The sequence below is a fragment of the Thermobia domestica genome, chromosome 2 (assembly GCF_964235325.1).
Source record: "Thermobia domestica chromosome 2, izTheDome1.hap1.1, whole genome shotgun sequence".
Taxonomy (NCBI): Eukaryota; Metazoa; Arthropoda; class Insecta; order Zygentoma; family Lepismatidae; genus Thermobia; species Thermobia domestica.
The window spans coordinates 249,600,038-249,621,438 of record NC_137455.1 but is presented as its reverse complement, the minus strand read 5'-3'; the positions used below and the strand labels follow the sequence as shown (position 1 = coordinate 249,621,438).

General features: G+C 36.1%; 1 protein-coding gene across 4 annotated transcripts in view; it reads left to right on the top strand.

Moving 5' to 3' along the window:
- LOC145678438 (uncharacterized) overlaps nucleotides 1–20,883 on the top strand; it is a 50,995-nt gene extending 30,112 nt beyond the window's left edge. For 3 of the 4 annotated variants that reach the window (XM_081748562.1, XM_081748558.1, XM_081748559.1), the window contains one exon: nucleotides 19,799–20,883. The gene's annotated coding sequence lies outside the window, so the exon portion shown is untranslated. The remainder of the gene's footprint in view (nucleotides 1–19,798) is intronic. The other variant, XM_081748560.1, reaches the window with a different exon arrangement.
- The last annotated feature ends 518 nt before the right edge of the window (nucleotides 20,884–21,401 follow it).

The following is a 21,401-nucleotide window of genomic DNA, read 5'->3' as shown; positions in this document are numbered from 1 at the left end:
TGTCAAAAGTGGTGATGATATACGTTTATTTATGGAAGAATATGATGACGTATGTAGGATCAATGGTTGGGACGAAACTAAGAAAAAGGAAATGTTACCGTTAGCATTTACAGGGCAATTTAGAAAAAGGTTACGGGTATTTTTACAGAGACAAAGTGAAGAGCCACAATCTTATGACAATTTAAAGACACTTATTTTTAAGGAATTTGGTAGATCTACACTAGGTTTAGACATAGAAGATCAATTGCGAGAAAGAATACAAAAACCTGATGAACCAGTTACGAACTTTGTGTATGACATGCTTTTGCTGATTCAGAGATTTGATGACAAGTTGTCAGAGGAAAGGGTGATTGCTCTTATAGCCTCTGCATTACAACCTTATTATTTAGAGCGCATTGGAGTATATGAATTTACAACTGTAGAAGAAATGTTAGGTGTTTTAGTTAAGCTTGAGAAAAATAAAGCTCGTGTACAGAGAAGGGAAAAACGCGAACGTAATACTTCCGTTACGAAACAATCTTGGAAATCCGTACTTCCAAAGTTGAAAACTTCATTAACAGCAGATTCTTCCGAGGTCGAGTCAGATAGTGAAGTAGAGGTGAAACCGCTGAACAATCAGGAAAAGAGGAAGAAAAAGAAAAAGTTAGTTAAGCAGGAGGCTAGTGAACCGAAAGTGCAGAGTCAATCAAGTAATCAGGCACAAAGTCCAGTTAGCTCCGATCAATTGCAGTCGTTAGAGGAAAAGTTAGAGAAATTAACTTTACAGATTAGTCAGCAACAATCTGATCAGAATAACAGTAACAGTAGTAATAAAAACAATGGTAATAAAAACAGACAGAATTTTCAAGGAAAATGGAATAACTTTTTCAGACAAAATAGAGGAAATCAGAATCATAACTCTAGTCAAAGAGGAAATTTTAGAGGTCGATTCCGTGGTAACTATAGAAATTTTAGAGGCCAGTCGAGAAATCAATTTTATCCTAGAGGTAATTTTCATAATTACCAGTTCCAAACACCTATGTATGGTAGTAATTATCAACATTATCCGACTCAGGCACAAACACACCCCATTTGTTCTGTTTGTGGTCATGGTTTTCACACAGAGGATACATGTTTATTGCGGAAGCAGTCTTTAAACGCGTAATGTCTGTAAATGTGGGAGGTACATTTACAGATAACGCAGTATTCGGGAAAAAGGGTCATGTTGTAAAAGCCTCCATTACCACTCAAAACAATATGATTTTAATGCCAATACTGATAGAAGATAAGAATGCTCATGCTGTGTTAGATTCTGCTTCACAGATATCAATAATTAGAGAAGATTTAGTTTCACCAAAGGCTAAGATTTTGAATATTGATACACGCATAAAAGGAATTACTCAAAATTCTCTTTTGATAAATAAAATAGCAATTGTTCGTTTTAAGATTAATGGGAGAACATTTCATCATGCTTTTCGCGTGCTAAACAATTTTTCCCAAGACATGTTGTTAGGGAATGATTTTTTAGTATCCCAGAGAGCACAAATAGACTTGAATAGAAATGTTTTGTTGCTACGTAGATTTGGAAAACCTCCTAGGTTTGTTATAAGTGATAACAGGGATATTTCAAAGGAATTATCACCACAGGCTAATAATTTAGTTTGTAATAGTATGAACCCTGCGTTTGTTTTGGTTAATGATGTTACTATTCCGCCTCGAACGAAACAATTTGTTGAAGTAAAATTAGCGAATTCAAAGACAGGAAAAGAATGGTTACTTGAACCAAACAAATCATTACAAGACAAGACAGGAATTTTGATTCCTAGGACAGTTTTATCTCCCAAACAACACTTTGTACAAGTTATTAATCCTTTTGTGTCTTCAACTTCGTTAGCGAAAAATGAGATTTTAGGGTATGCCGAAGATCTAGCATATTTAAGTGATTTTCAATGTTTCAATGTACAGTCAGAGAATATAGATTCAGAGCAGTTGTTGAAAGATCAGAAATTGTTTGATAGTACAAAACTAGATGTTGGTACAGAGGTTAAACCTGAGATTAGAGAACAATTGATTGATTTATGCTATAGGTATGCCGACGTGTTTGCTTGGTCAGAGGATTCTATAGGGAGAATTAAGAATTATGAGCATGTAATAGAGTTAAAAACACAGGTTCCTTTCTATAGAAGACAGTATCCCATTCCTGCGGCCCTTAGACCACAAATTAGAGAACAAATCAATCTTCTTTTAGACCAAAAAGTTATTGAATATAGTGAAAGCCCATATAACTCGCCCGTGCTGTTTGTAAAGAAGAAAAATGGAGATTTACGTCTATGTTTGGACTCGCGTCTCCTTAACTCTCACGCAGTGTTACAATCCGTCTCTTTACCACCAATACATGACATTTTATCTACTATAGGAGGAAGACTGTACTATTGTTCGTTAGATATCAAGAATGCATTTCATTGTGTTCCTTTGGCAGAACAATCTAGACCTTATACAGCTTTTAATTTGCCTCAAATCGGTTCATTTCGTTATCGTTCGATTCCCCAAGGTTTCTTAAATTCTCCAGCAATATTTAGTAGAATTATGTCTATGTGTTTAGCGAACGTTTATCCTGAACATGTGATGTGTTATATGGATGATGTCCTGATTTCAAGCAATTCTCAGGAACAGATGATTGAGATTTTAGAAAAAGTGTTTCAAAGATTACGTAATGTAGGTCTGAAGCTTTCTGTTGAGAAATGTAAGTTTATCCACGATAAAGTAATAGCGTTAGGACATGAATTATCCAGGTTTGGTTACAAAATTTCGGACAAGATCATTAATTCAATCAAAACATTTCAGACACCTACATCAACTAAAAAATTAAAATCATTTTTGGGACTTACGAATTATGTTAGGAAATTCGTCAAGGACTATGCAGAAGTAGTGGACCCTCTTCAAAAACTGACGAGAAAAAATGTGAAATTTCATTGGACAGACGAACACCAGAGAAGTTTTGATAGATTAAAATCGGAATTGATGAAGACACCCATATTGAAGCCGTACGATGCGAAGAAACCTCTAGCTTTGTACACAGATGCTTCCCGAAAATCTGTGAGTGGAATTTTGATGCAATGCGATGAAGATAAGAAGTGGTATCCAATAGCCTACTACAGCAGGAATTTGCGAGACAGTGAGAAGAATTTGGACATTTATTCTTTAGAGTTACTCGCAGTGCTAAGTGCATTCAAAGCGCTTAGAGTATTTTTAATTGGTCGAGAGTTGAAATTGCTTTGTGATAATAGGTCAATTACCTACTTGAAAAATACTCCTAACCTACCATCGAAGCTAGCGAGATGGCAACTACAGCTAGCAGAATATCAGTATATTCCTATTTATGTTAAGTCTTCTGACAATGTGGCAGATGTACTTTCCAGGGAAACAAATAATCAACCAACAAAAGAGGACTTTGATGTTGAAGACCTGAATACATTCATTTCATTCAAGGAGGACGTTGATGTTGGCAAACTTCAGAGGGAGGACTCTTTTTGCGGTCCAATCATCCGAGTTTTGGAAGGAAAAGAACCGAAGGACGCGAAGACGGAAAGACAATCGTACTACTTTGAGATCAAGGACGGACGCCTTTTTCGCAAACAAAAACATCCTGGAGGAATTAATTATTTATTATGTATTCCTTCTTCTTTAAGAGACTATGTTTTTGACTGTGTCCATTCTTCTAATCTAGGAGGGGGACATCTAAGTTTTTCAAAAACGTATTCAGCCGCAGTTAAGAAAGTTTACATGCCAGCCTTAAAGCAGTACATACAGAAACGTTGTCAGCAGTGTATATCTTGTCAGGTGAACAAACGAAGATCTGGTCGAACACCTCTACATCCACAAACCTATCCAGCATACTCTGCTATGAGTACGATAGTGATCGACGAGTGTGGGCCTTTTCCCTTATCGGCTACACACAGACATAAATACATTTTAACAATGGTGGATGCTTGTACAAGATATTTGGTGACTAAAAGTCTTCCTGACATTACGGCAGAAACGATAACTAATGCCATTTATGAGGAAATAATTCTCAAGTTTGGTATTCCTCAATTAATTTACTTAGATAGATTGACATCCCACAAATCGAAGATCATGGAAGAAATGGCAGAACGATTCAACATCAAGTTGAAGTTTGCGAATACAGCTAGTAGCTATACCATTGGATTAGCTGAGAAATTTAACAACTAAAAGCAACATGACTGATTGATTAGAGGATGATTTCTACAAGATAATTATAGCAGGACTAGCTATGAAAAGAAGTGAGGATGGAAAAAGAAAAGGGAAACAGTGGTTTCACTTTGATGCACAACACTTCTGAACTGTAATTGAATTCACGATTTTTTTTTCACTTTTGTTCACAATCCACTAGAACTTTAAAATACACAAAGGACCCATCACTATATTATGTTGAAAGCACCAATAACACAATAAAATAAGAAACACCGAAAACAGAAACTATTATTTTAACAAACTTTGTACTATTAACTGACTTCACACACAGACAAATAAAGACAAGATGCATTCAGCACCAGCTCTGTAGCATCTTACGAGGGGATTCTACTAATCAGTGTTATTCTACGCATCTCCAGTTTTCCCCCCCTGCTTCCCCTGTCATTGAATACTACTACGCTGCATTTCCGCTATCAACTGTGAATATTAAAGAGTGTTGCTAACTCTAAATATCCTAGAGTTACTGAGTGAAGTGATTTAATTTACCTTTTTGTATTATTTACACATACTTAGTGATGAAATAAGTGAGTGAGTGCATGTCCCTAAACAATGTATTTCAGTGTTGTGTGCAAGCGCTTATTCCAGTGATTATATACTTCTTAAGTTGTGTATATCCACATACTTTGAGTGATTAAAACTTGGTGAATTTAAATGCAGTTGGCAACGCGCTGTGAACATTCTTGAGAACTTGGTCTCTGAGCCAACAACAGAGAATGGTTGTTTGTTCCCACAGACAAAGTGATAAGTCGACAGAAAAATAATCTGTTATCTAACATGACTTCATACCATCTTTGCTTATTCTACGTTCCTGAACTGCTATGTGTCTGCTTTTAACAGACTTTAACTAACAATATTGCAAAGACTTATTTACCATTACAATAAAATATTCTTTTTTTTATATACAGGATAATCCAATGTGGACAATATTTCAGAACATTTTTTTTAAATTTCATTCAAGCATTATTTTTCTTTTATTTATTTTGATGTTCATTTTATACATCATGTATTACGTATAGGATACTTTATATAACATATAGGGTGTTTCATAATTTATGGGTCAATATTTTAAGAAGAATTGATTATTATTACTATTATCATTTTATGTAATTTTTGGTTTTGGTTTAACTTTTTATTTTTTTCTCCAAGCTTTTGTTTCAACCACCAAAGAAACAAAATATTTAATTAAAGCACAGGGAATATTGTGTACCACAATGTAAAGAAACAAAATATTTAATTGAATTTTAAAATGTGTATAAAACAGGCAATGTATGAAGTGAAGGCAGTTTGAATATTCTTTAGGATTCATAATCCAATGGAAAATTTAGAGTGCCTTGACTTCTACAATGCAAATGACCGGCGATGACTTCTAGAACTAGGAAGACTCAGAAAGAATGTGCAAGAATGTTGACATGACGGAAAAATCATATAAATACTACCGGATTCTCTTCCGGGTAGGAGAAGTTCTATTTTGACGTCGAAACTCTGCGAGTCAAATTATTCATAATTAGTTTCTGTCACTCCGTCATTTTGTCCATCAGAGGTTCTGCTCGTCATCGTTATCAAAAGTAAGTGATTATGCATTGTCTTCTCTAGTCTTTAAGTCATACCAGTCCACATCATGCTCTGTAGTTTTTCAGTCATTCAAGATCAGTTCATTAAATTCTTGTTCTAAATTATTTCTGTGTTATCGAATTTTATCTTTGAAATTCTACTCCCATGTTTCTAATTCTGAGCTACGCTATCTACGCCCCCAAGACTTGCATTAGTTTAAATTACTTCTTGGAGGAACTGGGTGGATGTTAAGGCCATTCAGTAGTTTTCATGTATGAGAATTGTTTGGGGTTTGCGACCCAGACAAGAGGTCTCCGTTCGACATGCCTCCAGAAGTTTCTAACTGCCTTTTACGTCACAAAACCGGTCACGTTTGAGGTAGATTGCAAACCTATTTTTAAGGTTTTAGCAATATGAATGTGGTTTGTGCTGCTATTGATGAGTGGCCGCGTCGTTTACGAGCCTGCTTCCAGGGACAATGACGATATTTTTAATTAACTGCTGTACCCATTGATTTGTCACTTACCCTTATATGTATTACACATTTCTTTCTTTTCGGGGGGGGGAGGGGGCTCAGTGGTAGAGCGTTCACCTCCGGTGCTTGGGGTCCCTGGTTCGATCCCAGCTCACGTGTGGACTTCGTGGTGAACAAACACCGTGCTCGTGGGTTTTCCCGGGGTTCTCCCGTTTCCTTCCACTTTCTTCATTCCACCATTTCATTTATCTCTCATCATACCGTCTCCTTTAGCCTAACCGGCATAACCGTGGGCCGTAAAACTTAAAGATTTCATTTTTTTCTTTCTCTTCGTACTTCGTTTCATTTTTATGGTCTTCTAACCTTCAGACAGAACTTTTGACGAGACTGTGTAAGATATTTCGATTAAACAGGAGTGAATTTACAAGGAATTGAAAATTAGACTTTTTTTTCTTTCAAAAAACTTGATTTAGAAAAACTGCTTAGATAAATATCCATCCAGTCACGTAGATTGTTTACACTAGACGAAATTTTCATAATGTCTTTACAGTAATTTGGGTTACATCCGATCTCAGGGGAACACCATTCTTCCTTTTCTTCATACCTATGAAACAAGTGTTTCTTCTAGGTGAGTCGTTTTCCCACTCTTTATTCCAGCATGTATCTCAGCTCTTATTTCGTCTGGCCCCAGACGGTAAAGCTAACACGTTTCGATCTCAGGGGAACATCATGAAGTTCAGCAAAATCATAATATGATACTCCAATATTTTAATTTCTATTAAGGCAGTAATGTATTTTTCACTTCTTGCACTTTCCCTTCACACTTTAATCATGCTGTAATAATTATTTCTACGTGTTTCATAGTTGTGCAGCACTTCCTTTGACACAATGCAATAGACGATAGAGACATATACAAAAGTTGCGGAATAATGAGTTTCTTTGTCAAATACTCTGTTACAGAAATATATATAGAAATTTGGAAATTATCTAGATGGTTTCCATTTCATGATTTACCCTATCTAGCCATGGCCACAGTCAAAAGTTCTTCGTTGTGTACTCGAGACCAATATCCTTCTATATTCTCTCTCTCTCTCTCTCTCTCGGTTAGCGTACGCGCCTTTGGCGCGGGAGACCCGGGTTCGATTCCCGGCGGGAGCTCATGTGGTTCGGATTCCACGTTAATCAGTAGGTCCACGTCTCATATAGCCTCGCTGCTGAACGGGACGCTAAACTAAAATCACCTCACCTCTCTCTCTCTCTCTCTCTCTCTCTCTATATATATATATATATATATATATATATATATATATATATATATATATATGGGGGGAGGGGGATGCGTGCCCTGATGGACAAAAAATCGTGCTGGTATTCTAAACGTACCAACCTGCTATACGTTCTCAGCCATTACGTTTTATTGTAATTCCAAGCAAGATTTTTTTCCGTAGTTACATTCTCCGAAGTTGCAGCATTCCATAAAAGTTTGCCGCGTATTCCTGTTAGTACTTCCAACCACCCATTGGGTCTGTGTTATGCGGACTCTATTGTCCTGGTTTGTTATTTCAACAGTGTGTCGTATACCTCCGATCTTTTGGCTAGTTTCTAACATACTGCTGATTTCATTCAACAGTTTGGAAATAGTATTTGTATCAATAGTATTTTCATCCAATCCTGTCTCAGTTAAGAGTCATAGAGATGTCGGGTAACGCAAAATACACGCAAGAAGTACTTCTACAAATGTTAAATTTCTACTCGTTATTACAAAGTATCATGCTGAATAGGCGAATTTTGCGTGCAGATTTTCGTTTCACATCTGTGCGTTGGCTCCCTACCTAAAAGAAAAAAAAAATCATCGTCAGAATGGCAAATCATGAAAAAAATAAAAATAGAATAAAATAACTGAAGCCTTTAAACTTTAAACCTAAAGCAAAAAACATATTTCAAAGCAATAATAATAATAATAATACTTTTGAAACTAAACAATTTACTCGTGGAATCTTGCAATTAAATTGACAGCGGAAGTTACGAAATTACTTGATTTTTCTATACTTATCGAAGCTGTTTTTCGAAATAAAGCTTTTTGCAAAAAGCTAGATTTTCAATCACTTGTAACTTTGGTTTTGTCCATTCGAAGTACATCATAATATTCGACATTAAGGTACTTTAGATTTCTCCCATCCTTCTCACTTGCGTTATTACTGTGGTAAAGGATATTAAAATTTGGATGTTTGCAGTAATGTAGTATCCTTAGTTTGTAACATGGAACGAACAACAAACATACAAGAAAGGAAAATAACATAACTTACGTTTTAACACGTAAATTTATATATATCGTAGAAATACATACTAACCCAACGTAGTTCTATTTTTAAAAAAAAGTTTGAGTTGGCAACACTGTTTATCTGGTTGTATTACAAAGTGTATCGAACGATTTCCTCCTGTCGATATTTACATAATACAAAAAGTTATCATGTTCTATTAGTTAAAACGTTAAACGACGTTTGAAGGGTTATAAGGTCAAAATAAAGAAAAAAATTGAACAGTGAAACATTTCAGTTGCTCTAGAAAGGGATCTTTATAAAAATGTACATAGTGTGTGAATATAGCTTTTAGTTTTCTTTTGATTTCCTATTACTTCTTGCAAATTTACCATGCCGTTATTAGGGTGTCCACATTCTGGAAACTCAGTGAAAGTCAGCGAAAGGTCAGGGAAGTAAAAATGTGACAGGGAAATGGCAGATTGGTCAGGGAAAAATCGATTTATGTCCATTGTTCAATTATTGAATTTAGGAAGTAGTGTTAATTTCTTTACTGGTACTGGATTACTGGATGCAAAATGTGGTTTTCCCAATGATGATATTGAGGGAGACAGTGTACTCTGAAATAGTTGTTGAAACTAATTTTCTGCGAGAAACACATCTAACTGCGTCCTGGCATATATGCTCAAAAGAGTAGACAGATTAAGAAGAATTGCATGGTGCCATGTGGATATCTGGACAAGTGGCTGAGAACGCGAAGAAACAGTATCTCCAGCTCACAGTGAAAGCTTAGACTGAAGGATTTAATGAACACTTCAATGATTTCACAGCCAAGGACGAAGATGGTATTGGATTTTTTTTTTTAACTTACTCTTAGGAAATGAGGACTTCGTTGATTTATGGTCTGTTATGAAGCTGTATTTTATCTTCTCTCACGGAAACGCATTTGTTGAAAGTGATTTTTCAGTAAACAAAAGTCTCATTGTTGAGAACTTACAAGAAGAATCTATGGTGTCTCAACGGATCATATATGATTCTGTGATGAGAATAGGTGGATCGTCAGGATTAACAAATTCCAAGAGAGATGATAAATTCAGTGAGAAGTTCAATCAGGTGTATTTGGAAAAGAAAAGAGAAATAAACGCTGGAGAGGAGAAGAGGAAAGAGAAACGGAAGATTCAGCAACAACTAAAGGAGCTGGAGGAAGAAGAGAAGAAAATTAAACTGCGGAGACAACAAGAAGGATATTCAGATCAATGAGAAGAAAACTATGCGAGAAAGGATGAAAACAAGTTGTTAAATGAGTTGCTTTTAATAACTGTACCGGCAAAGGTATGTGTTACATAATGTTTTTCTTTGTGATTAGTAAAATGAACTGTTTATTGCTATTAGCAATATTATAATGCTGTGTAATTGGCATTATAATGTGCATTTTATTTCGTATCTTAAGTACTCTGTATACTGCACACTTCCGTTTGTAACTTTACATTTTGTGTAATATGTAATCAATATCGGCCTAATGCATATATTTGTAAATTTACGTTATTTTGGATTAAAGAAAATTGAAAAAGAAAGAAACAGAAGCAGAGAGAGAACAAGGTCAAGTATGGGGAGGGTAGAGGCTAAGGTTTCTTTCTTTTTTTCTGTATTTTTAAATTATTCAATGGTCAGGGAAATCTGGAACTTTCGTCATGGAAAGTCAGTGAAAAGTCAGGGATTTTTTTTCGCCACCCCGGTTATAGTCATCTATTTAAAATTATGTTGAAGGTGAGTTATTAAAAATATTTAAGGTAGCTAGTTGTTCCTCCCAAGCCTTGGGTCCGCTGCATTATCAAAGAGTGACACCTCAAAATGGTGTGAGTCCAAGAATACTTTAAGTATTATTTTTCCTGCATCTATGAACAAAATGGGTGGTTGCAATAACTAAACATTTGTACCAAATACATGCAGTTAGGTTATTACGTGGCTGAACATGCTGTTACACAAATATTAATGCTGAAATCGAAATATGGTTAGGTTCTTATCCTATTTTGGAATAATTAAACTGGAACAATGCAGTTCTTAAGTTGCAATTAAACCGCCACAATTATAGTTATAAAACAATAGAGCAACGGCCAAGGGGGTGGGGAGATAACTCCCCCCTCGCCATTGGGGAGTTTTCGCCACTATGTTAGTATTGTTCCTTATGGTCCTTAGAATAAAAAAAAAATTGTTGGTCAACATATCAGTGCAACACCTGGTTCCTGGGACCCTTAACCCTTTAGCGCCCGTGTATATTTAGAGATATCGATGGGATCTCTTTAAATGATCATAGATCACACCGTTAGTGCAACACTGGCACAAGTTATACCTCGATCAATTTGTAAGAGTGTAGACTTTCTTTAAGTAATGAACGGGACATTTCTGCGTACAAAGGAAAAATAATTGAAGGATATTTAAGAAAATTTCCCTAAGAAAAGTTCCTTCTCGCTATTCTTTTAATTATTATGAAGCAACACTGCAAGCTCGGTGAATAATAAAATGTATTTATTTGTCCTATTTCATGTCCAACTTAAACTGAAAATTTCATCGTGATCCATCAAATAGCAACAGAGGAAATATGTTTTATATAGTTTTCCCAGGGTTCATAATAATCGATCTTCATGGAAGTACGAGTAGGACTTTGTGTTCGTCTTCTAACCGTCAGTGGAACACTGGAACAAGTTACACGTCGATCGATTTGTAAGAGTGTAGACTTTTAGTTTACATAATGAATGAGACATTTCTACATACAAAGGAAAAATAACAGAAGTATTTAAGAAAATTTCCTTTAAAAAAAAAAGTCGATTCTTGCGATTCTTTTAATTCTTACGTGGCAACATTGCAAACTAGGTGAATAGTAAAATGTGTTTGAATTGAATTGAATTGAATTGAAATGAAATGAAATGAAATGTTGGGGTGGGTGCGCCGACGACGGAGGTCAGTAAAATGTTTGTGTGTGTCCTAGTTTATGTTCAACTTAAACTGAAAATTTCGTCTTGCTTCATCAAATAGCAGCAGAGGAAAAGTGTATTTTATAGTCTTCACAGAGTACAGAATAATTTTCATGAGACTACAAGTATGACTTTGTGTCAACATTCCGTTTTATTTTGGCGCCGCGGTGGCTCAGTGGTAGAGCGTTCACCTCTGGTGCTTGGGGTCCCGGGTTCGATCCCAGCCCCCGCGAAGTGAACTTTGTAGTGGATAAACATCGTGTGCGTGGGTTTCTTTGGGGATCTCTCGTTTCCTCCCACTTTCTTCATTCCACCATTTCTTTCATTTTTCATCATCACCGTCTCCTTTAGCCTTACGGCATAACCGTGGGACGTAAAACTCAAAGATTTCATTTCATTTTTTCCGTTTTATTTTTTATCGAAAACAAGTGATACAATTTATTCTAGTTGATTTTCTCATTCGTTATATTATGACAGATTCCCAGTACCGAGAAATTTCCCAGGTGAGTTTTATGGTTTGTTGGTCCGTGGTATAATAGAAAACATTTCAAAGCAATATTTTTACTGTTGTGCGGTTAAATGAATTTCTTTCGAAAACACACACACATACATACATACACATTTTATATAAATAGATTATAGTCATACTTACATTTAATACGGCCATAGTCTTAATAATAAATAACAAAGTATGTTCATATTCAGTATCACCACAATCTATTATGAACTAAATGCAGGCAGGCATATATTTCGTACAGATGTAATTTAGTTACTACAAGCATTCTTATTTTGTTCATGAATGCAAGAATATATTCTTTTATGTATCGCTCTTTGATAATGTATTATGTCTACGTGACATACAGTGACAATTCAAGTGCAACTTAATCTACAGTAACATATTGTGACGATAGTGCAATTTTAAACTAGAATAACATATTTTGGCCATTTAAATACAACGTAATCTACAGCAGCATATAGTGATGATATAAGTACACCACCATATTATGATGATGTACAACTTAACCTACAGTAACATATTGTAACTATTGAATTGCAGCGTAAACTAGTTTTCTCAATTAAATTATTTCAAAATGGACAGTAATATTAAACATCAATTTGCTTTGCTGTTCATCATTTGGGTTTGCACTTCGCGCTCGCTTGGTTTTATTATTTGTTGTTAAGAAATCTTAATTCATCATTGAGTCTTTGCAACGGAAAAATATTAATTGTTAAAGCGCTTAATATCCGCTCAATAGGAGCTGAAATAATAATTGGAATTCAAGTTGACAATTGAGTTTACATTCTCGAATTACTTCAATGCACAGGATGTAGAGTACCCTTCTGATTAAACAAAGGCAATTTCTTGTCAAGCCTTCTTTTGCTATGACAAAACGTTTAAACAAAACGTTTAACAAACGTTTAAACATGTTGCCGTCTATTTGCTAAGTCCAGTGTTCACTAACGAACAACTGTGGTGCATTATCTCGAGCTACATCTTGGGACAATATTAAAATCTGTTGTTCATCAAATTATTTATATCAGCAGAATATTATGGTCTTGAATAATTGCGAAAATGTGGACTGGATTTTGGGGTGTTTAGTGGGCAAATTAAATTAACTAATCTTTAAAAAAATCATAGTCTTCTCCGCTGGTTTAGTAGCCAGCGCGTGTGTCTTTGATGCATACTGTCAACTTCGATTGCCAACGAAACAGCAGGAAAATTTAATTTTACAATAAATTTTACTTTCATTGATCATCCGGCTTCTTTAGACTAAAGAGCGTAATCGTGAGACGTTAAACAAAAATATCATTTTAATAAACTTCATGTAACCAAGTAGAGCTTACAATTAAGCAAGATTTTAACCTTAGTGTACAGCTGGCCGAAAGCCCAGATGCAACAACTAGATATCATATACCACTATTGACGCAGAAAAATGCCAGTGTAGGATTTAGCTTAAGTTAGAAATATGAATTTCTATATTTAAACTCTTAACTAAGAACAAAGCAACACGTGTTTCAGCGTTTCCTAAAATTCCTTTTCTAAAGGGGAAAAATAATTTATGTAAAAAAAAAAAAAAAAAAAAAAAAAAAAATTCTTATATTCAGAAAATGCACTAAATAGCTTTAATCGGATATGTCAAATTAGGTATTTAAATATGAACTAAAAGTAAAGGAATCCATTATTTCAGAAATTCCGAAAATCCGCTCCTAAGGTTGAAAACGGAGCAATTTCATATTATTAAAATTTCAGAAACTATCAGGATTTGCTTAAGCTCAACGTGTGATTTTCCGTTTATAAACACCTCACTGAGAATAAACGAACACTGGACAAATATTCTGCTTCTGAACGGGGAAGGGACAGTTTCCACTTATACATTTCTGGTTTTATATTCATTAAACCTTATTTTTACAGTAAGAAGTATTGGCACTCCTGCTAGTTTATTTGTATATGTAATTTGGACTACTACTACTCAACAGATTAAAGTTATTTCGTAAAAATGTCTTATTGCGACAAAGTTTTGGACGAACAAACGGAAAAATGGATGGTCATTAACGCAGAACTATCCAATATATACTCGTTATCGAGTAAGGGAGTAGTTAGATAAGACGTCTTGGATGAATGGGAACCGTTACTTGCATGGTAAATATACTTTACATAGATGGTTTAGATTCGAAATCCTTTACATAAGAGATCTTCGTGTAGATTGTAAAGGAGATGGGAGCATACTATCAGGTAAAGTATGAGGGAGGTTTATAAAATTTCTGATGCGATTGGTGGGCAAGGATATGATCTTGTACCGTACTTCATTTCTACTGATTTTTTAAACCCTAGAGTTAGTTGTTATTCATGGATTCCTTACAGTATATATATATATATCAAGTGTTCTAAAAATGTCGCCCACGGACCACAGAGAATATATATATATAAGGTCAAAATAAAGCGAAAATGTTATATGACGGTCTGCCCTCCGAGGCCTCCTTCAGCCGCTATAGGGAATCAAAATTTCACAATGTGGCAACGTTGCAGATTACCTTGGAGCCATTAGCATTACTCTATGAATACAACAAGCAGTTAAATCGATTGCTACACTAATAAGTGATGCTAGTGTCAATCAATACCAACTTTAGCTGCCATCTGGAAAGAATCGATATCACTATTTGATAGATTGGTAGATCTGTTTCTTTATTTGCGACGTTGCGACATAGTGCAATTTGTTTTTTCAGTCGATGACACCAAAAATATACAAATTATATATATATATATATATATATATATATATATATATATATATATATATATATATATATATATATATATATATATTGCTTTGACTTGCAGAATAATGTTCTGTTGTCCGTGGGTGCCATTTTTAGAACACCCAATATATATATATATATATATATATATATATATAATACAGTGCGTTCCACAAATAACACTAAGGCCCGTCTCCTGAAGAAAGCAAGGCAGATAGAAACATGAAACCTTTTGTAACCTTCAAGGAACATAGAAGACAACATTACGCTGATACGGAGAACCGACCATGAGGTGCGCTCAAGGGGTTACGGGGGTAACTACAAAATTTTAAATAGCAAACCCCATCGTGTGGTATCTCGTTTGAAAGGTAATCATATGTAGAGACCAATTTTGGAAACTGCATGTCGCTAGCGTGTCTCTAATCAATATGGCAGCCATCCATAAAGTACGGTGGAAATACGTTCCACACAGGCCCATCTCCTGAAGAAACCAAGACAGATAGGAACATGAAATCTTTCGTATCCTTTAAGGGACATAAAAGACAACATTATGCTGATAAAGAGAATCCCCTAAGAAAGGGACATAAGGGAGTTACTATAAAATTTTAAATAGCAGCACCCATCGTGTGGTACCTCGTTTGAAAGCTAATGACGTGTAGAGACCAGTTCTGGAAACTGCTTGTCACTATCGTGTTTCTATCCATCATGGAGGGCATCCATAAGTACGGTCGAAGTACTCGTAGTTACCCCTCGTAACCTCCCTTAGGCCCCCTTCATGGGAGATTTTTCTTATCAGCATAATGTCTTTAGTGTCTCTTCAAGGTTACAAAAGGTTTCATGTTTCCATCTGCCTTGGTTTCTTCAGGAGACGGGCCTTAGTGTTATGCGTGGACCTTACTTCGACCCTACATACGGATGGCTGCCATGTTGGATAGGGACACACTAGTGACATGTAGTTTCCAAAACTGGTCTCTACATGTGATTACCTTTCAAACGAGGTACCACACGGTAGGGGTTGGTATTTAAAATTTTGTAGTTACCTCATGGGAGATTCTCCATACCAGCATGATGTTGTCTTTTATGTCCCTTGAAGGTTACAAAAGGTTTCATGATTCTATCTGCCTTGGTTTCTTCAGGAGACAGGCCTTAGTGTTACTCGTTGAACGTACTCTCTCTCTCTCTCTCTCTCTCTCTCTCTATATATATATATATATATATATATATATATATATATATATATATATATATATATATATATATATATATATATAGAGAGAGAGAGAGAGAGAGAGAGAGAGAGCGGTATTCAAAAAATCTAAAAACACTTCATACAGAACACGTAAGTTTAGCCCTCCACTGTACAACACGTGTTGCGGTTGCCGATTGGTTTTTTGTTTTCGGTGTGTCATGTGGACTCTCCTCTTCCGTCAGCAATAACCAGTTCACCTGTGAGTGGGGCGGTAAAATGGGCGACCTGACAGATTTCCAAACAGGCATGATCGTTGGTGCCCGTCTGGTTGGAGCTTCAGTGGCAACAGTGGCGAATATTGTGGGGGTATCGAAAGGCACTGTATCCAATGTCATGAGGGCATACACAATTCATGGGCAAACGACGTCTGCAAAGCACAACAGTGGTCGAAAGACAAATCTGTCAGATAGGGACCGGAGGGCATTAAAACGAATTGTAGCAGCTAAAAAGAAGACCATTGCAATGAAAATTACGTCTGAACTAAATTCCGGCCTACAGAACCCGGTTTCATCGAAAACAATGCGACATGAACTTCATAAAATGAAAATTCATGGCTTGGCCGCTATCGCCTAACCCCTGGTCACAGCAATAAATGCGAAGAGGCATATCCAGTGGTGCAAGAACCACAAGGCGTGGACTCATGAACAGTCGAAACACGTAATGTGGTCCGATGATTCGGCCTTCACCTTGTTTTTAACAACCGGTCGTGTTTACGTATGGAGAACACCGTCGCAGGCCTATGATACAGACTGTCTGCTCCCAACTGTAAAGCATGGGGGTGGTTCTGTTACAGTATGGGCAGTGATATCGTGGTTTTCTGTAGGTCCCATCATAGCCCTGCATGAAATGATGAATGCTAAGGCGTATGAGGCCATTTTGGAGGACCAGGTTCTACCTATGGCCCAAATATTTTTCCCTGATGGTGATGGCATCTACCAAGATGATTTGGTACCTGTCACGCTGCAAAAACGGTGAAATAGTGGTTTGAGGAGCATGACCAGGAGTTATCACACCTCCCCTGGGTCCACAATCACCAGATCTGAACATCATTGAGCCATCGTGGTCTGAGTTAGAAAGGTGTGTTCGGTCTCATTAACTTCCACCAGCATCCTTTACGGAACTGGAGCATGTTTTGGAGGAACATTGGTACAAAATTCCACACACCACGATTCAGGATCAGTATACGTCCATTCCTCGTCGGATCCAAGCTGGTTTGGACGCAAAAGGAGGCCCCACCCCATAGTAGGTATGATTTTCACACTTTTGCAAACGTTTTAGATTTTTTTTTGGTCCAACTCCTGTATATAATATGCATTTACTGTCATTGTAACAACTTAATATTATCTGTTATGTATTCGGTTAATGCGACTGCAATGTCACCCCCAAGTGCGTCATTTCCAAAGTCCAAAAAATGAAAACTACAATACTCGTTAATGAAAGTAGTTGCCATCTGCAGCTACACGTTCTTGTCATCGAAAGCTATTGAATTCCGCGAGGAAGGAAATCTGGAGTCTGCTATACGAAGAAGTTCTCAACCACACATTGCACTGCTGGTTCATCAGAGAAGGTCTTCCTCAAGCCCTTTATCGCATTTAAGCAAAATGGAAAAGACAACGCTAAATTTGAACTTAATTGACCAAGCCTCGCACATGAAGGAAAAATCTCGAAGCCTTCTCTCACAAGTTTGTCTATGTGTTGGTTCTCTTGGCTTCAACCAAATCGCCAAGAACTCCCTTACATGGTAAAGAAAGAAAAAAAAATCACTCAGCGTTCGTTCCACGAGGAAGACTCATCGATATTTTTAGCCATGATTCTGGTCCTGATGTTACGAGTAAAAATCGGCATTTCCCCGGCTCGCTATATACAAGCTATAACTAACTAAAAGAACCCTCAGTGCTGTGCACGATCTCTTGGGCGCAAGACCTGTTGCGGTCGTCGTTCGGAAAAGCACCAACGAAGGCACGGGGGTGCATTGTTCCAAAGCGAACATACGTTATTTCTCCATACGCGCTCCCCTGTATGGGTTGAGCTTTACAAGTTATTATCCAGAAGTGAAATAGTTATTTTCAGTATAAAGGTAACTTAATGTGTGCAAGAACGAACTTCTCAGCTTAGTAACAGTGATTGTGTGATGCTCGTAAACGTTTTAGTGTTACATCGTATCGTCAGATTTTGAATAAGTGTGCAGACGAAAATTTCTTCAAGCCAGATCTGAATTGCTGAATGGGAGAGTACCAGCGTGTCAGTGCGGAGAAAGCTGAATCATCGTTTACGGGACCCGACAATGGACTTTTGGAATTACCCAATCTGCGGCGCAGGAACCTTTTTCTGGACCTCCTGCATCTAACTAGGACTCGACGCCAGGACCACGATCACTCCGAATAGATTGACCGGTCGAAAATCACAGTGAGTACGATAATGCGCTTGATACTGCCACCGAGCTACCAAAGGTTAGAAACGAATAGTCGTAAACGTTATAATTAAGGATTTGTTTGGTTGTACGTTTGATATCATTTTATATGTGTCATAATCCCTATTAAGTGTCATTACACGTAATATACCTCATAAATTAAATTTGCTTATAGTTGCTCACAAGATTGTTTTTGAACTTATTGTTGTATTGGACAAATCAATTGGAAAATGTAAGTATTGGACAAATCGATTTTCGTCGTGGTATAGCTGAAAAAAAGAGAGGGGGGGGGGAGAATGAAAACGAGTGATGATTTATTTGTATTTGTAGGAAATTCTAACCACACGAAAACCTCGATCACAGCCAGAAGAGGTGGTAGTCGGTTGGGAAGACGTCACGAAAATACGGTGGATAAGGAATGGTGTTGTGCAACATGACATTAATTCTTTTAAATATTTCTGGATTGCTTGTGAGCAGAGTCGCTGTGCGTTTCATGGAGTTCAACATCGTAACAATCCGCAGTGCTGGTTTCACCTCGAGAGAGACATAATGGATCAACCTCCCCAAAGATCACAATGCCAGCAATAACATCTTTTAGGAACTAATTCTGGATTTGGAACAAAATCAAACAGCTGCCGTGGCTTTACGAGTATCCTATCAGATCAATTTTTCATTTGAAGTGACAATCCGTTGCAAGAAACTTTCCCGATTACTCCTTATATCCAAACGGCGATCTTTCTTGGCTAATGTCAATTTATGTGGCACGCACGAACTTTTTTACTTTACCAATGGCACGAATACTTTTCAGAAGGTTGGCTTCCACGGTGTTCCTGAGGTGATCATTCGAAGATGATGTTGGTCGGTACCCACAAAACTCATTTTGCAGTGTCGCCGGAGTAATGTCTGACAAACCAACTGAATGGCGCGTTTATTCAGCATTTCTTTCTCAAATATACTGCTGGTGTTATTTACAGCTTGGTGTGCAGTTCTAATTCGTTGAGAAAAAACACCCACAATTTTGTGATCTCCATGGTCTACTTCCAAACGACCCTGTTCAACAACGCACTACCTCCTCACTGTCTGGGTACCCCGGCCTGTTTACTGTGCGTGTACAGAATTTGAGATGTTATACGCGTGATCTTAGTCTATCTATCTCTTGTATTGCTGAGGTGTTTCCCACTAGACATAAGAGCATACATTTCTTTCGCATTGAAAGGGTTTCAATATATTAGTGGCATTTGTGATAAATACTTTTTAAGTAGAAGTAAAGAACGAATAGAAGTAATTGTTTGCTTTCTCTGTGCATCATGTATATGTTGTAAGTTAAATATTTCATTGCTGTTTAAGTAATTGATTTTTTTTCTTTTTTTAAAGGAATTTTAGCAAGAATCAAAAATTGAATTCAACGGATGGAGAATATGGAAGTTTGTTTTTAAATGTTCAAATACGTCATAAATAAAATTGATAATTTCTGTTTTATAAAGTTTTGATATTTAAAAGTGATATACTATCTACTGTATTTCTATATCATATGGTATTAAATATCACTATACCAAATATACTGTTAATGTAAAGACGCTAAGAATATTTATGGTTTAACAAATTCTTATTATTACTCAATATTTCGCTTGGTTCGATAAGCTTGGTTGAAGCTTACTAAAACAAAACGAAATATACCTTCCGGTAAAGGGTACATAAAAGTCAATTCTTGTTTCAGGACAGTGCAAAAGGAACATGTTGGACAAAGTGTTGTGGGTATATGAATACCATTTCATTACTAAAAATAGACAAGAATTACCAGATGAATATGAACAATAAAAAGAAAGAAAAAAAGACAGTGTTCGCTGCTTTGGACGTTAGATCCAAGTATTTTTAGTGGGATTACCTGTGGTTTGGACCCTTTTAAAACTGTAGGACAACTGCTCATATAACCTCAGCACTAGGTTGAAGATGTTAAACTCAAAACAAAGAGAAAGTTATAATTTTAGAATAAATAAAGACTTCGATTTCCTGAAATTCACATGATTTTTTTAACATTAAAATCAAAAAATAAATTGCTTGAAAATGCAAAGTTGATAGGTTAATAAACGGTAAGTAATTTTGAAGAAATTATAGAGAAAAATGTAAATTGTTAGACGTTTGATCTACTGGCATGGAAGGTGAAAAAAGAATGATTGTTCGTATGCATATAATACATAATATGACAATTTTATAGAGGTTATAAAATGCTTAGATTTGCAAAGACTGGTATTCAGCAGCATTGGTTGCATAATTAGAAATCATTTTTAGTGTTCAGAATCTCAAAGTGTACCTAGTAACACAGCGAAACTTATATAATGTAATTTATTTAAAATATTGACATTATAATGTGTGACTTACAGGAATACATGGCTCATTATGATACATATTAATATGTACATATTAACAGAGTACCGACAATACACTATTTATGTTTTATTTTCCAGCTTCTTATTAATTCTTTAAAAAATAACAATTTATGAATTGATGTTTTAGTGTTTTTTAACATAATCGATAAATTTTCCAAGGAGCTATTTTTTTCACTAATAATCACTGAACAAATTTGTGCTGAATTTTAGAATTGATTTACATTGAAGGCCTATAGCCCATAATATAATCCTTCAAATTTGTTACAATCACTCTTAATGTGAATATACACTTGAACGAATACAGATGGATGTGAATAGGTATACCAATAGTTTATAATGATTTTTTTTAATATAATGGTAGAGTAGAGGGTCCATTTTTAGTAAAGCTTCATTCTGCAGAAGGTAAAATGCTTGCTGAAATTTCACAGGGGCTTATAGCTTCTGTTGTCGATTGTATGTAGAATTTCGTTTAATTTTGTGTTTTCGCCATGCATCCTGTCTCCTTTCCACCTCCTATTTGCGTTCTTCGTGTAGGATATGTATTTCATTTTCGATTTTTCCACGTGTACACCCCCTTCCAAATATTGCTA